Source organism: Orcinus orca, chromosome 2 (assembly GCF_937001465.1).
Source record: "Orcinus orca chromosome 2, mOrcOrc1.1, whole genome shotgun sequence".
Classification (NCBI taxonomy): Eukaryota; Metazoa; Chordata; class Mammalia; order Artiodactyla; family Delphinidae; genus Orcinus; species Orcinus orca.
Window position 1 is genome coordinate 24,149,309 of NC_064560.1, and position 20,616 is coordinate 24,169,924.

Genomic DNA, 20,616 nt, shown 5'->3' on the forward strand with positions numbered 1-20,616 from the left:
TTCCCAGAAGGCCAAGTGATCTGAGGAGATGTTGTACATGATCTTAACATGGGACTGGCAAAAGAATCATTTTTCTTCCATGCCATCACCTCCATTTCCCTGTGACAAAGACCAGTGGGGAGGTGCAGCTGGACTCAGTGGCCTGAAAGCTTTGTAAATTACACTGGTGAACAACTGATGGATCATTTCATGGCAAGGGGGCCAGGGAGTGGGGCCCTACACTTTCCTGTTTCCAGTCTCTATTCTAATTTCACCTTTGTCCCATCTTACTCGTTCTACTCCATCTTCCTAATCACATTTTCTTCAATAATTGCTGGGGATGCTTTCCATGGCAAAAGCAAGCCAGGGAACTTGCTTCAGAAGAGAGGGCCAAGAGAACAAACATAAGGATACCAAGGGGGGCAGGGGGGTGGGATGAACTGGGAGATTGCAATTGACATATATACACTGTTGATACTATATATAAAATAAGTAACTAATGAGACCCTACTGCATAGTACAGGGAACTCTACTCAGTGCTCTGTGGTGACCTAAATGGGAAGGAAATCCAAAAAAGAGGGGATATATGTATATGTATAGCTGATTCGCTTTGCAGTACAGCGGAAACTAACACAACATTGTAAAGCAACTCTACCCCATTAAAAATCAATAAAAAAATAAAATTTAATTTAATAAAAAGAAGAGAGAGCCAAGAAAAGGCCAAGGGCTCTGTGTGTGTATGTGTGTGTGTGTGTGCACGTGCAAACACGCTGTTGCTACACAACGCACACCTAGAGGTGTGATCTCTATTATCATTGTCCTTTCTAGTTAAGTGACTGCCACGCGTTATCCAACCTTGGGCAGCAGTGCAGTGGAAAGAAAGTGGGCCTCCAGAGTTCGTCCAACTTAGCACTGAATTCCAGGCTCCGTTACTTATTAGTGGGCCTATTCTCTGAGCCTTAATTTTCTGATCCCTAAGAGGAGGATAAAAGTCCCCACCTTGCTGGGCTGCCGCTGTAAGGACTGTGTTCAGGGCATTAGTTCTCCAAAAATGAGCAATTCCATTTTTCAGACTCTTACACTGTGATGGGTAAGAAAATAATAAACCAGATCTACTTTCTTTTAGGGAGAGTGTAAACGAGATGAAGAAATGATACTTTTTTTTTTGGATTAATGATTTCAGCGTCTAGGTAAGGCTCTAGTTGAAGTATTTGAATAACAGATCTCCGTGTTAGCAGGGTCCTTGGTCCCTAAGTTGTGGCACGTGTTTTATGAATGTCATCATTCCTAATGCTCCTGTGTTTGCCCAGTGGAGAAACAAAGGTCTGCATACTGACAAATTAACAAATAAACTTCTTCAGCTACTGCTATAGTCCTTGCCAATGTTTCAAGACACAGAAAGAAAAAAAACACACGTACACCTTGCCAAGACTTATAAAAATTGCACAGTCGTTGCAGAAAGTTTCCAAGCGAGGAATTTCTCCATAACCTAATTTTTTTTTTTTTTTTTCTGCACGCGGGCCTCTCGCTGTTGTGGCCTCTCCCGTTGCGGAGCACAGGCTTCGGACGCGCAGGCTCAGCGGCCATGGCTCACGGGCCCAGCCGCTCTGCGGCGTGTGGGATTTTCCCGGACCGGGGCACGAACCCGTGTACCCTGCATCGGCAGGCGGACTCTCAACCACTGCACCACAAGGGAAGCCCTCTTCTTTTTTTTGAAACAGAAAATATGTTGCTTGCTTGAACCAATTCCCAAGTTAAACGTCTGCCTTCATCACTCATTTTTATTACCAGTCTAAACACAGACTGTTTCAATGGAGCCCATTTACAGCAGATAGTAAAAAGGATTCATTACTCATTTTCCTCTTATTATCTTTCAGTTGCTCGAGCTCGAGATGGGCTTAAAGTGGACATGAGGCCCCAGTAGCCAGGACATTACAGGAATGCAATTAACAATGATACTCAACACCCTCCAACACCCAGACAAGGGAAACACTCTCTCTAATTCCTTAGCTCGGGCTGCCTTTCCTCACATTTATTCCCCTTTCATCTCATTAAACTTCACATTTTTTTTTGCGGTACGCGGGCCTCTCACTGTTGTGGCCTCTCCCGTTGCGGAGCACAGGCTCTGGACGCACAGGCTCAGCGGCCGTGGCTCACGGACCCAGCTGCTCTGCGGCATGTGGGATCTTCCCGGACCGGGGCACGAACCCGTGTTCCCTGCATCGGCAGGCGGACTCTCAACCACTGCGCCACCAGGGAAGCCCCATAAACTTCACATTTTTATAGGAAGTTTCCCCTCTTCTATTCGCTAAGATGTCTCCCTCTCAGTCTGCAATCGTCACAGGACCCTTTCGATGAGATTGAACAATCTCTTCTTCAAAAAATGCACACAAAACACCTGCCTTGTCACTCTCATCATTAAGCAGAATTTCTCTAGAAACAAGCTGACAGCAACCACTAAAAATTTAGTGGGAGATTGAAATCCAACCCCGCATGCAAATAATAGCTGTTTTTGCATGATCGTCAATGGTTATGACATAATCCGAATACAGATTACAAGCCCCAAATTATGTCCTGGTATTTCTCCCATGGACTGGTCCCTTCTCTCCAAACCATCTCGATCTTCCTCTGTTTGATCCCATTATACTCATCATTATTTTGATACTTAAATGGAGTTTATTGAAATTGGAATTTATAAATTCTAAAAAAATAGATGCTGAAAAGTCTCTCTGGCTTTTTTTTTCTCTCAAAATTTTTTTATTGAAGTATAGTTGATTTGCAATATTGAGTTAGCTTCAGGTGTACAGCCAAATGATTCAGTTTTATATATATATATATATATATATATACATATATATTTTTTTGATTCTTTTACCTTATAGGCTATTACAAGATATTGAGTATAGTTCCCTGTGCTATACAATAAATCCTTGTTGTTTATCTACTTTATATATAGTGGTGTGTATCTGTTATCCCCAAACTCCTAGTTTATCCGCCACCCCGCCCTTTCCCTTTGGTAACTATAAATTTGTTCTCAGTGTCTGTGAGTCTGTTTCTGTTTTTTAAATAAGTCCATTTGTACCCACTGACTTTTATAATTCAAGTTAATGTCACCTCGCTCTTTTTTTACTCTTTTATTAATGTACTCTTTCATTAATCATAGTCATATAGCAGCTTTCTCTATGAAGCTCTAAATCGTTTCTAAATCTCATGGTTCCCTGGGGGTTAACTCCTGATGTATTTAATTAAAATGTAGTGGGCTTATACAAACAGGAACTGGCATTCTCCACTTACCACTTACCGTCTATGGGACCCTAAATAAGTCAGGTAAATGCTCTATACTTTCATCTCCTTGTCAATAAAATGAGAATAATAATGATTAGTTCTTAGGGTTGTTGAGAGGAACAAAAAGGATAATGCCCATAAAATACTTGTTGCCGTGCCTGGAGTGTATTAAATGCTTCATAAATAATAGCTATTACGTCTGCACTCACTACTTTTTAGGTGACTATTATGTGACGGGCGCTTTTATGTGCTGTCTTAATTAATCCTTACGAAATTCTGTATAGTTGTCATTGTTATCCCCATGCTACAAAACGGGAAAACTAGCTAAATGAAGTAAGTTGCTAGTATGTTTTAGAACGGCCTTGGAACTTGGTCTGCCCATCTCCAATGCCTTGGAGGTATGTGTTTGGGTTTGGAAGGAATTGGAGTCCATGCCATAAACATCTGGCCATTTCCTACCTTTACCATCTCAGGCTTTTCTTATGGCCACTTAGTGGCATTCCTGAGCCCCTGTGATAGGTTAGGCTGTCCCCTGGGTATCCCGTTGCCTGGAGCAACAGAAGAGGCTCATCTAAATGAGAAATGCTTATTGATGATTAAATTAAAGAAACTTGGTGCGATCTTCTAAGAGAAACACTCTTCAGTCTTGGGTAGTTTATAGCGCTAGAGGAAGGAGGGGATGGATTAATGGCAGAAGGTCTTTAGCATGATGTTAATATCAATGACTGCATATAAGTTCAAAATAAGGCAAAAACAATACCGTTTGGGTTAACTTCGATCATACAAGTTAATTCTGTTTTTTCATGATATAAGTTGAGCTTTGGAAAATGTAGTAGGGATTTAAAATCATTTAAATATTCATCTCCTTAAAAGCTAGGGTTTCTGAATCAAAAAAGTTAACTGAACTTTGATTTCTATCTGAATAAATCACTATAGATCAGATCACTTAAAAAAATTCAAAATGTGCACAAATGAACATCATCATTTTGAGTAGAAGGCACATCTGGCAGTGTTTGGATTGAGAGCTCCACTCTTTAGAAATATCACTGAAGTAATGACTCATCATTTGAAAGTGCTGCAGGAGGTCAGGTGGGTTTTTAGCAGTTTTTTGAGCAGTTGAGCCTCTCCCTTTCATAGGACGTGGAAAGAGAAGGAAAAGGGGAAGGAAAAAATGGAAGGAAGAACTAGGAGTCTGCTATAAAGCTCCAGGCCAGAACCCTTCACATTATCTCATTTAATTCTCCCACTGCCTCATCTGCTACCTTCCTTTAAGCTACTGCACTGGTCCTAGCAATGTCATACCTGTTCTATACTTGTTTCTCTACTTAGGCCCATCTTTTGGAGCATGCCTCATCCATGTGGATTTGACCTGTGCTGTTGTCTTCCCAGCTACAGTTGGCTCTTCTCACATTTTTCACCCCAGCCTTCCCACATTCTAAATCCTACTTCTGATTTTACCTTCCACCCTCCTCATGTCTCACACTCCAGCCTGCCTGCTCTACCTCTCCTAACCAGGAGCTGCCCTGCAGGTGCCACTGCTGCCTCTCTCTCAGCCTGGAAATCATGACCTGGATGACACCTTCTCAACTCAGTAAGGTGGGAAATACTCTCCTTATTTTATAGATAAGGAAACCAAAGCTCAGAGTTAAAAAAAAATGAAGCGCAAGACAACAGAGCTAGTTTTGAAGCCAGAATCTGAAGCTTGAAGTCATGTGTTTGACAAAGTAATTACTTAGTTGACATATAAATCCAAGCCTCTCTTATGCCAAAATGCACGCTTTTAAAACTATGCCCCACGGAGCACAGATAACAAGATACACTAGTTGAATCTTCTATGATAATTCTGGCCCACGGTCTCCACCTAATCAACTCTTCATGTACGTTTGGGGCCATGGCGGGTGCTGAGAAAGGTAGTCATATGGATGTGATCACACCCATGGCGGGAGCTACTATGAGTTATAGTTTAAGGACATAAACACCTATATCGGCAAATATGTAATGAACCAAAATACACTAGCAATAAGGAATAGGGAAAAGAGGTCTCACTTTCGTTTATCCTTAAATTAAAAAGCTACACGTGGAATATTTGAAAAAGAGAAACAAGTAATACCCATCTCTACACCCACTATTATTATTCCCCCAACCTTTAAACACATACTTCCATTTTCAAGTTAATAAACGTAGGCCCTTCAATTGAGACAAGTCTCTTGACACTTTTATTCAGCCAGCTTTAATCCCTGAAAATGGGAGAAATCAGGATGGTGTTGGTGCTGTCAGTAAATATTAGATCATAATCTGAACAGAGTGTTGAGGGGATGCTTTGATGGCAGGAGGAATGTTCAGCGGGCTGATTGGCCCTGGCCATTGTTGGGCTCGGGGTCATTCACCCTCCTCTCCTACCTTCTCCCCCGGGTACCTGGAAAGGCAGTATTGGGCACAGAGTCACCTTCCCTGCTCAAGAAACACCCTGGGCTTTGCCATCAAGGACACCGCCTTTCACTAGCTGTGTGGCCTCTAGTGAATTCTAAACCTCACTCTGTCTTGGTTTCTTTCACTGTAACTAAGCAGGTCATAACCACCTCACATGGTTTGGGGGAAAATTCAAGAAAGGAATGCTTGTAAAGCTCCCAGCTTTCACAAATAGAAAAAGGGGACACAGTAGATTCTTAACACTTCCCTCTTTCTCTCAAAATCCACCTTAGCAGGAGAAACAAACTTTTCCTAATCCCAAAATGAAAGGACACACTCAAAAAATTATAGAGCCATCCCAGATCCTGCAGATATAATCATGACACCATTTAGTGGCTAGCTCCATGTTTTCTAATAATATATTTGATGCCTAACTCATCGAGGGAGGCTTGGAGACCGGATCAGTTTCTCTTCCTGACACCCCTACTCAAGGAGTCCGTGGAAAATAGGTTCATAGATTTTTCCCGAGGGTAGCTAGAAAGTAGAAACAAAACTGGACTGTGAATGAAGCCAAATGAAGACTGAAACCAGCCAGGTTCCTACCTGCTAAAGTCAGGATTCTAAACTTTTTTCTTAATTGCATACATCGTTAGAGGTTGTTAGGGTTATTTCTAAAACACTTAGGTCCCTTTTTCAGTATGGCGCTGGTGAACTGCCAGCACTGGAGTCTGTATGTGTGTTTTCATGCACATGTTGGTGACCTCAGCAAGGAAAGCATTTGTTCCGTCCTTTTCAAACACAAATATCTGTGGCCTCCTTTCATTTGCTTCCCTCATGGAGTACTGTGTTCCCCCTTCAGGTCTCCCTTTGTTTATGCTGATGTAATAAACTGTCCCCACGGAGTTCTGGCTAAACATAATGTTAAATAGTCAGCAACATAATCAATTATTTTACCAGCAGGAATGGCTTGTTTATTTAATCTCTCTTTTAAAAATAGTCATTTCTAGAAAGGCATTTCGTACTTTACTTATTTTGACAGCATCAGGAAGCTCCATTGTTAATCAGAAACATGTTAAATCACACAGACATACATAAAGGCAACAGCCAAGATCTGTCAGCTGGATTGACTTTTACAGTGTAAATCTGTAAAACATTTTATAGGAGGAAAACCCTATAGCAGCACGGTAAGCACATACTGTGTGACAAAGCTCAACCCAGATGAATCCACAGACGGAATTGGGCATTAAATACCCAATTTCATTTTAACACACTATTTTTATAGGACAGGCGTACTTGGAAATGAAACTCTAATGATGGGAAAGAATATTAAGAATTAATGAATGTATAGAAAAGATAAAGAGTCAGGGATTCCGAATCACTAAATGTATTGGTTGATTTATTTTGACAGGTGCAGTTTAGTTTTAATGATTTCAAATAACACTTCATAGTAGGGTACTAAAAATCCTGCTGGGTGTGTGTATGTGCACAGTAATAAAATCTTGGTAATGTGAGTTTCACTGTAAGCCTTAGTGGCTAAGTCTTCATTAAGAATAAGTTTCTCTGCAGGTGTGCATGTCAGTGAAGTGAAATTTTGCAGGTCTCTTCTACTTCATGATTTGATTTTTTTGATCACCATTATTTATGTCAAGTTCGGAATACAATTTCTTTCTGAAGATAACAGTGAGAATTTATCCCCTGGCTAATCATTCAAGCTCTGGTGCTAAGTCTTTACGTGATTTCAATATGTCACTTTGCTTTCTGCCTCAGTTTCCCAAGGAGGCAGGATAGGTAAATTCCTGGTGAGAGAACTAATTAATATCTGTAAAGAACTTTAAGGTCTTTTTATGAAAGAACTCTTCATGAGGAAAAATACTATGCCATATTAGATAAAAGAGCAAAGACTGTAGCTTTCAAACACTGTGGAAGTTACTGAAGAATAAAAAAAGTACCAGAGGCATATAATTATCTTCAGAAAGATGTCTATCACTGGGCAGACTATAATACAGTGATGAAAGGTATATTAAAAAGGTGAAGCCTTCAGGGAATTAAGCACCGTGTCATCGACAAGACTACTAAGATTCATGTTGTAAAAACTTTAAATCAAATATCATCCATAAGACTGAGTAAAATGAGATAGATCAGTCACATTATAACCTAAATGTAAGCCTTCTAGGAATCCCCCCAAACCTTTCAAGGACTCATGTTTTCCTCGTGCCTCTTGACATATCATAATTCATGCTTCATTTTTGACTCAGAAAACCCTTTCCATCCTTCCTTATAGACCCCTTATATACCCTTCCTTATAGACTTTTTGCTTCCTAGTCTCCCTGCCTTGGGTTTCGGGGGATAAGAAAGGAACATGCCATGTATGTTTGTCTACATAACTTCAGTTTAAATGGAACTTCACTTTGTGCTTGATAACTCTCCCTCAAAAAAATGGCTTATTTCTTTGGTCAATACACAGCCCATTTGGTGCAGAAAGCATCCAACTTTTGCAAAGTCTTGGGAAATATCATGTTTCATTTTGTCAAGGACAAATAACTGAAGCCAAAATATTCTTTCTGAAGACGACCTTGAGAGGTTGGCTCCGGAATGATAATTCCAGCTCTGACGGTAATTTCCTACACGGCATCCACCATCCTCTGCAAAAATACATGCATAGTGAACCACCAGGGATATGGTGGTCTGAAGGGACCATGGGTTCCTGGAAGTGTCTCTGGTCTTCCATTTTTTTCCAGTAGTGCTGATCAGTCTTTAGCCATAGACCATCAGGAATTCTCAAATAATAAGTCACTTGAGTGAGGAAAACAAAATTTCTTTGGAATAAATCCCAGATGAGGATCATTGTTTTTAGAATCTTGAAACTCATGGTCAATTTAAGAGGTAAACACGGACTGAACAGTCAGTGTGATAACGTAAGTGGAAGCACCCACTACATTGCTGGGTACACAGTAAGAGTTGAAAATATCCCAGGTGAATCTTTTATGCAGAAGGAAATGTGCTGAGAAAAGAGATGGATAACAATCTATTACATGATATGGACAAATCCAACCAAATTCTCTGACGCAATGCGGGTATGAATTCAGGCGACTAGAGCTGGATGTTGTTATGAACTGAATGTTTGTGTCACCCCCAAAATTCACAGGTTGAAATTCTACTCCCCAGAGTAGATGGGGCCTTTGGGAAGTGACGAGGTCATGAGGGTAGAGTTTCATGAATGAGATTAGCTTGCTCTCATGCTGGGTGGTGTAAGGACATGGTGAGAAGGTACAAAGTGAGCCCTCATCAGACCCTGATCTTGGAATTCCAGCCTCCAGAACTGTCCAGAAATCAATGTTTAAGCCACCCAATCTGTGGTATTTTTGGTATTAACAGGCTGAATTGACTAAGAAACAGGTCAACAACTATTATTCTGTTCAGCTTTGTTTAACACTAACAAGCGTCGTGTTTTTCAGGCAAACTGTTGTACCTAATTACTTATCTCTAAGCATTCAGGGAGCTATTTCAATTTTCAATCTGCTTCTAAATACTAGTTAATCATGAACCCCTCCCAAGAAGTTAGAATTGGGACCAACCATGTTTAAATAACCTATAATTGCTTTATCTCTCCCATGGATGAAAATATAAATGCTTCTGTCCTCCAAAAGGAAAAGAGAAAAAAATTCTAATAAATACCTAGTTGATTTGATACTGTTTGGAAAATCAGTTGAGCAATGGAAATGATTGATAATCCTAGTGTACAGCTAAGATATTGCATTTCACATTTATATTTTTAGAAGAGGGTTACATTTAAAATATGGCAGTAATTATCATATCATGGAGAAAACAGCCTAAAAAAAATTTTTTTTTTGGCAGCTGTACCTGAAGACTGGGGGAAAAAACTGATGCTAGGAAAATTGCCCTCACTAAGGAAATACATTTTGCCCAAAACATTTTACCCCATTTGTAGAAATAAGGGTGGCTAGGAGTATATTGATTATGGGGTTCAACTGATTACAGAAAAGCTAAAGTTACTTCCTATTTCAACATCACCTCTAATTCCCACTTATAACCACAAAAAATATTAATATGCACAGTGGTAGTTTAGAACTCTGTGAGTAAAGCTATTTTGTATTAGTCCCTTTATATTTTCCCATTTGCATTTTAATCTTGTCTCTATGGAACATGAGCCTTTGAGTTTGGCTCCTTGGTAGCACTCAGTTTTTTCATCTGAAAAATAATGGAATTAAACTAGATCAGTGTGTCTCAAACTGTAATGGCGCATTTGAACCATCTGGGGGTGTTGATACAGATTTGAATTCAGGAGGTTTCCGGGGTGGGACCCTAAGCATCGATTTCCTCAGCTACGAAGCGGTGACAGTGATGCTGGTCCAAGGACCGTGTTTTGGTAATGATAGTAATTCACACCTTTCCTTTCCTCTTTATAAGATATTTCGTTAGACGACCCAAGGATTCCTGTGTCTGTCATCACGTTGCTTGAATTGTCTGTTGAATTTAGGACACTCGGTACCTCAACTGCTCTCAGCATCCTGGAAGAAAAAAAGGTCCAGCTTAGGTTTTTCTGTGAATTATTTACAGTGTCTCTCTGCCGTCTACATCGAATGCCGGATGTGGTTAAGTTTTAATAAAAACCACAAGCTTGGAAAAGTCTAAATTCAACTCACCTAAATGTGAGACCACAGACGCTGGCATGGATACAATGACCTCGCTATCCAGTAACTTTCTCTTTGACTCCTTGCAATGTTTTTTGAATACTCAACGAACACCTCATTAAATGGCAAGCACTCGTCATTATTTCCTTCCAGTTTCTTGGACTGTGGTCTGTCACCTGTAAATGAGGCAACTCTTACTCTTACAGGTGAGGGAGTGTGGTCTAGATGCTATAGAGCAAGAGACAGAGATTCAGGGCTCTCAGCTCCATTGACAGCCCTGTCAATGTCAATAAATATGAAGATATCTATTTTAGGCATTACAACAAACAACAACGTTAAGTGCTGTATTGAAGCACGGTTTTATTTCTATTTGTCTGCTATAAAATACTTTAAGAGGCTTAGGTGAAAAGTACTGGGCTACTAACATAAGCAACACCTCCCCAGAGCCCATGTGACCATCTTGGGTGAGTTATTTAATTCCTTCTATGCCTTGTATTCCTTATCCTTGTAAAATAGGGTAACTTTTTGCCAGGATTGTTAATACTGAGTTAATACCTGTCAAGTGCTTAGAACTACACTTGGCACAGAGCGAGTACCATGGAAGTATTTGTCAACACGGCCACTCCAGATCAAACTGTCAGATCTTGTTTCAGACCATATGCATTTATTTAGCTTTTAAGGAGTGATATATTTCTTGATTGCTGTATACAAATTATTATTTAGCAGTCATGCTAATCTCTAGTATTAATAAAACCTTATAACATGAAATCTTGATATAGTATAAATATTATTTTAATTTATTTTATTGTACATAGGCGCTGTGGAGGACACAAAAATTGCATGACACCAACTCTGTCCTCAGAACAATGTATATGCATAGTCTTATGAGGGAGAAAGACACATACTTAAATAAATGCAACATAACAAAGAAGGCCTGTTCCACACCCCAGAGTTGGGAAATATATTCAATATTTCCTGTCCACTGCTCTACTGCAAAACAAAGAAGAAAATCCAAGTCGTTATATTACTACTTTGGGTCCCTGATTTCAAGTTCAAAGAGTTAATTTTAATTTTCCTGAAATTATTTTTTCAAAATGGAACCAGTATTATTGATTTTCTGATATGGAAAAGTGTAGACTATCTCAGAAGATTAAAGAAGATAGAGGAAACAGTAATTGCCTCTGGAAGGGATTGTAAGAGGCAGGGAGTCTTAATTCTAATTGTTTTACTCTTGTGTCCTTTAAATTTTGTACCTTGTACAAGTATTATCCGTGAAAAACATTTTTCTAAATTAATAGATGTACATTGTAATAGACATTACATGATATATATAGAAAGATATAAAGTAGAAAATGAAAGTACTCCAAATGCTACCATGAACACAACACTTTGGTACCCGATTCCTTCTTTAGGCATACATACGTGTATTGTTTTTACGAAGACAGGATTGTGGTATATATGATATTTTTAAAATGCTTTCCATGCCAATAAATATAAATGTACAACACTCATTTTTCATGTCTGTATTATTATACACACCAGCCTTGGCTGGTTTAATTGACCCCATATGGTCCTGTGAGGAACATCTTTGTACATACATATTTGTGTGATTGTCTTGTTTTCCTAGAATATACTTCTAGAAATTCAACTGCGGGGCAAAAGGTCTGCATGTGAAGTTGAGACTGAAAAGAAACATAACATGAATAAAGAAATGAGCTATTTCCTTTCAATTCTCCGTCCACGGGAGAGAGGCGTATTGTGGTTTATAGGCGGGAGAAAAGGGATGGAGTCACTCTTGCTTCCCCATGGCTGGGAGGCGCAGGTGTTTGCCACTAGCATCACTTTCAGTACCCAGGTAGGGAAACGGTGGAAAGGATGAGAGTGGGTCTTGGCTTTAAGTTGTGAGTGAGTCCCTGGTTGAATTTCATTTCTCTTTCTCTGTTTTCCAAAAGGAAATTCACTGCTTCATCTTTGAAGTAGCATTAGCTCTCCTTCTGCTAATGGACTCCTAAGTAGTTAAGGTGAATATCGTGTTAACGCTTTCCTTTAGGAGGGTGGGGCTGGAATTTGAAGGGGATCAGAAGAGCTCTTTAGATGGTTCAGCCTAGATGATAAGAAGAGGAGAGAAATGGGGGGGGGGGGCGGAATGGAAAATATTACATTTAGAAGGCCTCATTCAAACTTTAGTTCCCCCCTTCACCCCCCTTAATATGAGGAAACTTACACTGGAAGGTTACATCACTCATCAAACTCATAAAGCTGGTGAAAGGCTGAGCAGGAAAAGGAAGTTAAGCCTAAATTGTGGTTTAGAGTCATTTGCATTAAACCAAGCACCCTGATTAGGCTCATGTAGAGTTACTAAAGACTAGATGGTACTGCGCATGTCTTTCACCTAGGATTTGCCTTCCTGAATGGTGCAAAAGTTAGCTGGGCAGCCTTGAACTAACACCAATAGCAGCTCTAATTCTTTTTTTTGCGGTACGCGGGCCTCCCACTGCTGTGGCCTCTCCAGCTGCGGAGCACAGGCTCCGGACGCGCAGGCTCAGCGGCCATAGCTCACGGGCCCAGCCGCTCTGCAGCATGTGGGATCCTCCCGGACCGGGGCACGAACCCGCGTCCCCCGCGTCGGCAGGCGGACTCCCAAGCACTGCGCCACCAGGGAAACCCAGCAGCTCTAATTTTTGCCAGCCTCCTGAATACTTGAGCCCTCCTGGGTTATTTTGAAAGGATCCACTCTCTTCAAGTGCTGGAGGATAATGTGGCATTGTATTCAAACTATTAAAGTAACTGATGCGATAAGTCTGGGATAATGCCTGCAATCTACCTTCAAACCTGAAAGAAAAAAAAGTTTATGAGCAGAAAACACTTTAAACATTTTCTTTTGGAAGTGTGGGAGCTTCACGGAGAAAAGGAAGATCATTTGCAGCTCTGGCTTCAAATCCTATCTTGGAACCATGGCAAGGATCAAACAGAGGTGTTTTTTTCATAAGGTAAAGTGGGCAAGTGCGTGGGGTCGCTTGGTTTCTTGTGTGCTCACTGCAGAAGCCTTCCTCAACTGTAAGCCTACCCTCTGCTCTCCCTCAGGGGTTCAGAAAATGCGCTGTATTTGAACATGTCCCTAGTTGATCCACATGTGCAGATTTTGTGAAATCTAGAATTTATGTAAGCCACGTTTCTTCAGCCTTATTCAGGTAGACTTTGTGGTCTTTCTTTCACCTTTTATTCAACAGCTATTTATAAAGCACCTACTATGTGCCAGGCTCTGTTCTAGGGGTGGAGGATACAGCCATAGTTAAGAGAAAGTCCCTACTTTCGTGGTGCCAACTAAAAATTGGCACTTGCCATCTGCCTCTACGAGGATGAGGTCACTGGCCACTGTAGCTGCTGACCTTCAACACAGCCTGACAGTTCAGGGCAGAGGTAGAAACCTGGAGGAGATAAAGGAACAAGTGGGCCAGTACTTGAGCAACCGTAGTCCAGGCGGAGGAAGGGTGAAGGCAAAGGCCCTAAGAAAGGGCTGCGCTCAGCCGGTCCAAGGAACAGCTGACCCAGCTCTGGGAGAAGCCAGGGAGGGGAGCAGAGTGGACAGGACAGAGATGCAGGTGGAAGTAGGAGGCACAAAGGCTGTGAGAGGATGTGAGATCTCACCCGGGTCAGGTGGGAAACCACTGGAGAGTTTTGGGCAGTGAATGGTGTGGCTTGATTTCCTCTTCAAGGGCTCTCTCCTGTGCCTCTGTGTAGGGACCCGACGGCTGGGGGCAAGAGGAGAAGCAGGAAGGCTGGTTTGGGGGTCACTGCTGAGCTGGCTGACCTGGAGGCTTGGGGAGCCTGACGGCTTGGACTAGGGAGGGAGGAGGTGATGGAGTATGGAATACATTCTGAAGGTGGGGTCGAAGCACGTTGCAGCATACAGTGACTGCCAGACTGCTGTTTACCGAAACAAAACTGAAACGTACTAGGTAAAGTATGAAAGTATCAGAAATGGGGACTCAACTATAGTCGTTAATATGGAAGTTTATAAATATAATGATGGATTAAAAAAATCCACCTATCTTTAGTCATTAATAATAAAATAATGTGGTATGATAAAATAACATGAATAAGTACCAGAGCAGAAAACTGGAATCAGATGGGCCGTACACCATACCCAGGGGTTCATCCCCTGAGTGGCCCCAGAATAGGCTAAATCAATACTTGGCCAAGCGTCGGCCAGTCGTGGCAACTCCACAGGCCCATATCATCGATGCCGAGATATGTCAGGTCAAGTCTAAGGCTATCCCTTGCAGAATTCCCCCTTGCTTAGGGCAGGCCAGCCTTTGCACTGCTAAAGCCATCAACTGATCAGATGAGGCCCATTGATACCATGAGGATAACCTGCTTTACTCAGAATCCACCGATTCAAATGTTTGTCCAATCCCAAAAAACACTTTCACAGAAACATCCAGAATAATGTTTGACCCAACATCAGGCACTGTGGCCCAGCTAAGTAGACACAGAAAATTAACTGTCAGAAACTCAAGTTCCTTTCACTCACACTTTTGCAAGAGGGAAGAAAGTTGAGGGGTTTAGGCATCACAATGCTGGTTGCATTTATTTACCCCGGTTTTATCCTCAAGCTGGTGGTCTAAGGGTAAACCTTTTTAAATAAATGCATTTACAAATGAATGTGCGCGCTTTTCCTGTGATAAACTGGAAAATTCACCTCTCTACTCCCGGCCATGACTGCATAGGACCTTTTTACCATTAAAATTTCTGGCCTGGGGCCATGACATTGAAAGCCAGGTGAACAATAAAGGAAGCCACCATAAAAAACATGAACAACAATGGGAAATTTGCCTCTCATTGCCTTCTTAGGGAAAATAAAAAAAAGACATTTTATACATTTTGTGAGGAGGAAGGCTCACTTCTCTGAACTATTCGCTCTTTAGAGTGTCCGTCAAGGTGGACACCTTACTTTTTATTTTTGTGTGTGGTTTTTTTTTTTTTTTTTGGCTGTGTCACACAGCTTGTGAGATCTTAGTTCCCCAGCCAGGGACTGCACCCGGGCCCTGGGCAATGTGAGTGCGGAGTCCCAACCACTGGACCGCCAGGGAATTCCCCTCACCTTACTTTTTATTTTTTTTGTGGGAAAATGGACATTTTTATTTAATTTTATTTTTTCAATTTAATTTAATTAATTTTTTAATACAGCAGGTTCTTATTAGTTATCCATTTTATACAGATTAGTGTATATATGTCAATCCCAATCTCCCAATTCATCACACTTTTTAAAGCAATACAATCAGGGTTGTGTTGAGACGAAGTTGCCAGTGTACCAGCAAGTTCTCTCACAAGAGCCCAGCACTGAGGCTCAAGATGGAATAACAACAATATTAATAGTGGCTCAGACCTGCATCATTCTTTGAAGCTGGCAAAATGCTTCTGCAGTGTTGGCGATGAGAAAGATGTTGAGGTCTTTACACCTCGAAGGTTCCCCAGTTTGAGAGTCATTTATCCACAGAGTTTTAAGAGTACACACCACACTGCAGGGCACAGCATCCCCACATTGTTTTGTCACTAAAATTCAGTTTATAAAAATAGCTTTCTTATTAAAAGCATCGGCAGCCTGCTGCTGGGACTTCTACCCGGCAGTCTCTTTCCTCCTGTTCCAGAGCAACAAAACATAAAGTAAATAAACCCGAAGAGTGCAAGCAATGGGTCACTCAGAAGCTGGGCAAACAACCTTTGCTTTCAAAAAACAGAATCCTTATCATCCTTTTCTTCCAAGAAGCTAAAAAAGCGACAAAACTGTGATGACTTTCATACCATCTTTCCAAAAGTGTATGCATGATAATATCCCACTCCTTTTACAGAAGGGGAAGTAAGGGAGGTGCCTCACTCCATAGTTTACATTCAGGTCAAGGCCAAAGCCAAGACCAAATTCCACAAACATTCACTGAGCTTTTTCTGTGTACAAATTACCACGGTAAATGTCAGATTCAGGTTGTGATCTTCAGATACGTATTTTTTCACCACGAAAATTTTGTCAGAAGCATTCTTTTAATTGACAAATGGAATGAAGAGAAAAAACCTGGCATTTTTTTAAACTAGAAAATATTGGCTCTTTCAATGTGATTTATGCTACTTTGAGTCAAGAGAAGAAAGATGGAGATATTTCTGTCTCAAAGAATTCCTGGTTTCACAGATTTTCTTTCTTTCTTTTGTTCTTTTTAGCAGCTGAAGGCACACCAACAAAAGATTCTTAAGAAAGAACAGCCATACATTCCATTTTTATAGGTCTGTTGCTTCTAAGAGTCCAGAGCAGTTTGAAACCAGTACAAATATGAAAGCAAATAGTGTGTAGCACAGTGCTTGGAATAAAACAGACAATAACTTACAGTGACTTGGACTACAGCATTGCCTCCCAACATGTCTTTTTCTATGATTTCTTTGACTCATGATTTGGGCTAGACTTGGAAAACTTAGTTTATTATTAAACAAAGCAGGAGGATTAAAGGAAATGTGTTTTTATTTTTATTTTTTAGTACCCAAGTCAAAGCTTTATATCACTGGGTATATTATTACAATACATTTCCTTAAATTCTCTCATTCCTATGAGGTAAGAAGCTATTATGTCCATTTCACAGTTGGTAAATCTGAGGCTTAGAGAAATTCATTGAGTTATAAAGAATCTATTAGGGGACACCCCTGGGATTTGAATGCAAGTCTCTTCATTCCTTATACCTTTTTTCCACTATTTTGGGCTGTAGTATTATTCTGTGATCCATCACATGTGAATCTAAAACAGTTTTCTAGGAGTTGGCTATTGTTGCTGTTGTCTGCTTTTCAAACTGGGTGTTAAAATTCGTTAGACTTAGAGATGGACAACTTTTCACAGAAGTAGTATAGCATTGGTATGGGTGAACGCTTTGCTTCCAATAAGCAGAATGTAACTTAAAGCCTTTTAATATCATATGAATCGGTTGCTAGCCCCATTCTTGTTCTGGAATATTTTATTTGCATTTTCAGAAGAGGAAACTATTGAATAGTGAAGTGAGAATAAAGATAACAGGAGAAGACGGTCAACGAGGAAGGGGCTGAAATGATCACACAGGGTGCAAGACCTTGGTGGTGCAGAAAATAAATTGGGGATATGATTTGGTTCAATCGTTCAACCTGTAGTTATTAAACACGAATTTTAAAATGTTACAAGATTGTACTAGAAGTTTATGAACAATGCATATTTTGAACAAGTGGCAGATGGGAGATGGAGCAGGTAGTACTTCTGAAGCTTCTCTTGTATGCCAGTCCTCTCTGAAAGAGAAATGTAATCCAGTTTTACATAGAGACAGGTAGAGAGGGAGGAAGGAGAGAGAGACACAGAGACAGAGAGACAGACAGACAGAGACAAAGGGAAACCAAAGATGGCAGAGCTGGGATTTAAGTACAAGTCCTTCTGGCTTCCAGTCCAAGTTCTTTTTTAAAAAATTTTTGGCCGTGCCCCCAGGGTGAAAGCGCAGAGTCCTAACCACTGGACTACCAGGGAATTCCCTGCCCAAGTTCTTTCCATTCTAACATACTGTCTTATGGGGCAGATGTGGATTCAGTAGAACCGGGGAGTTTTCTGAAGGCCTCTGGTGAGTTTGGCAAAAAGGTACCTGTTAGCTTTGAGTAATGCCTAATGCAGCCCAATCTTCAGCGCGCAAACCTTTTTGCCTCTGAAATAACATGAATATAGACAGCACTCAATAAATATGTGAGGTTGATTTTTACTTACCAGGAGTTACTTTTCTTCTATATCTAATTTTTAATACATTTACCTTGTCAAGAAATTGGCTTGGGAAACCTTGAAAAATCCTTGAGTCCCTCCCCGACAGGGTATGAAATTAAAATGAAAACCTCTAAGAACTTACCAACTTTATTTCAGAAGCATTTATAAGTGTAAAAATTAATCTTTACAGGGATAAGGAAAAAAATCACAGCACTCTACTAAAAAGCTACTTGTAATGACCCATTTTAAAAAATGGAAGAGGTTTTACTTTCCAAAGAAACATGTTATGTACTCTATATGTTATTCAAAAATGGAATGATTTCATATGAATATATTTCAGTTTACTTAAAACTAGAGCTGCCAAATTGTTATCTCTAATCAAATATAGTGAGCACTGAATTCTTCCTTTACCCCTGATAGCTGCATTCCCAACACTCCACAAAAAAACTATATAAAAAAATCTGAAAGCAAAAGTCAAAATTTGTTTCCAGTAGATGGCACTGCAAATCAAGGCTTTATTGGTCTATTAACTATTATTTCTTTGACCAGAATAATTATTTCTGTAGTGAGATGCACTAAAGAGACGTATACAGTAAAATCGAATAGGTTGGGGGCTTTGAGGCTACAATAAAGCTGCATTGTCCAGTGTCCTGACGCTGATATTTCTTCTCTATTTAGCATAGTTGGGGATTTATGAAGGTAGCAGGTGCATATAACAAAAGCTGTCTACTTGCTTTTACGTGAAACCCACTTTTTGATGCGGGATTTTGGTTGCCCATTTTAATTTGTTTAGTCTATTTTATGTTATAAGTCCAAGGGGACTTTTTATACGTTTGCACAGTGCCTGATTCAATCTCACTCAGGTTAGTTAACTTGCAGGCAAAACTGAGCCCGGGTCATAAACCATACCCCTGACCTGTGCTGGTTTTTGGTGTGTGTATGTGTTTGTATTGGGCAATAAGTAGCCTCAGTTATAGAGAATGTAAATAATTGCAGACAACTCCAGTTCTGCCACGTAAAACGTGACACATGCTTACATGACACATGGCCACGGATCAGAGTCCTGCTTTGTATGTTAGGGAATACGTGCTTAAAACATATTTAAAAACCATTTAAAGGAGACATTCCACAAAACAGAGACTAGAACATATTAAATGCTATCACGTATGTAAAGACACCTAGAAGAGCGTCTGGCACAAAATAGATGCTAAATAAATCTCCCCTCCTCTTTCTACTTCTTTAATGGAGTGCAAGAGTGAAAGGCCAGGCCCTGCTCTGCAGCTCTAGGTGAGACCTCTGTCATTTCACCTCCCTGGACTCAGGCTTCCTTGCCTCTCAAAAGGGCTGGAAGCCAGGCTGCAAGATCTAGAATATTCTGCTTCATATAAAATAAGACTCACAAGTGGAGTATGTGATACTAGGCACCCAATGCAAGTAGCCTCAGAAGCTGGATGTGACTTTCGTCATAATGTTTGTTTTCTTCAGTGAAAAAGAAGCCATCAGTCAAAACTGGCACTTTCACAGCTAAACCATCTCTGCTCTTTAAATAAATGTCCTAGGAAAGTTCAGACATCACGATTTTTTTTTTTTTAATTCACCCTGTGTGTGCGCTGTTATTTTTTTCTCTTGTCAAGGAAGGCTGAAATTTCTTCATACTGTACAGGAAGCAACGGTGGGTTTCTGGAATTTTTAGAAATGGATGAGAAAGTGCTCCAGGTGATATCTTTGTGGAGCCTTTACTCACCACTACGCTCATTTACCCATTTAAACAGCGAGCTCCATCACCCAGGCTTTTCTCAGTGACTCTCAGGTACCTCGGCCCAGACACTTAGATGGGCAAACAAAAACCCATACAGTAAATACAAAAACACAACAGTAATCTAAATGAGGCAAAAATATGACTCGAGCAATACCTTTACTGCTGATCAGGAGGGCAAAGAAGGTGTTTCCCCTACAGATCTGTTCCTTTGTTTTCCTCTTTGTGATCCCAGGGTTTCCACCTTGGCTATTTTTAGTTGGTAGAGATGGTGCTAGGATATTACAGAAAGCAACCTGTGGCTTTAGGTTGATAAGCACTCTTTAGAGTTTGAAAGGACTTTACAGAACATCTAGTCCAATCTCCTTTACCCATGAGAAAAGAATGGCTCAGAATCATCATTTGATTTACATAGGTCACACAGGAAATTAGTGATGAAGCGGGGATGAGGTCATTTGATTCCCAACCCAGGAGCTAAGTGCTTGAATGGGTATAGGGGAAAAGGGTGAAAAAATAAGGGAGTGTCTTCAGATTTCACTCTTAGTGACCTCAGGAGGGGTGATAGAAAAACACAATCTCACCTGGCCTAAGAGACAATGTGTTAAGATCCCAAGCCTTCAGCAAAAAGAAGATTGCATACATTCTTCAAATATTTGTTTATTTTCAGGGGCTTTTGGGGGACACTGTTCCATCCTTCCGCTTTCATGTTAAGCTAATTTGTCTAATATCTCAGAGATTCTCTATGTTAAGGAAGCAAAATGGTTCATTTTCTTTAGGGCGTTTCC